The sequence below is a fragment of the Penaeus monodon genome, chromosome 31 (genome assembly GCF_015228065.2).
Source record: "Penaeus monodon isolate SGIC_2016 chromosome 31, NSTDA_Pmon_1, whole genome shotgun sequence".
Classification (NCBI taxonomy): domain Eukaryota; kingdom Metazoa; phylum Arthropoda; class Malacostraca; order Decapoda; family Penaeidae; genus Penaeus; species Penaeus monodon.
The window spans coordinates 1,660,755-1,661,027 of record NC_051416.1 but is presented as its reverse complement, the minus strand read 5'-3'; positions in this window follow the sequence as shown (position 1 = coordinate 1,661,027).

Genomic DNA, 273 nt, shown 5'->3' with positions numbered 1-273 from the left:
TTCAGATAAGCAATTCACCATTCAATACACGAAATATTGCAATATCATCACTATTACCAATCAAGTTGCAACTACAGTATTGCCATATGCGCATCACACCTCAGCCGGATCCCGTATTGATTGGTGTACAGAAGGATATACATTTTTTTTTTCACTGAATAGCATTGTCAATAACGATGATGGGAGTGAAGCTATCAATTTGCTTGATTGAGTGATTGTTTTGCTGTAGATGAAAGCTTGCAATAGGTTTCAGCGGCTCAGTACGATCGGTTC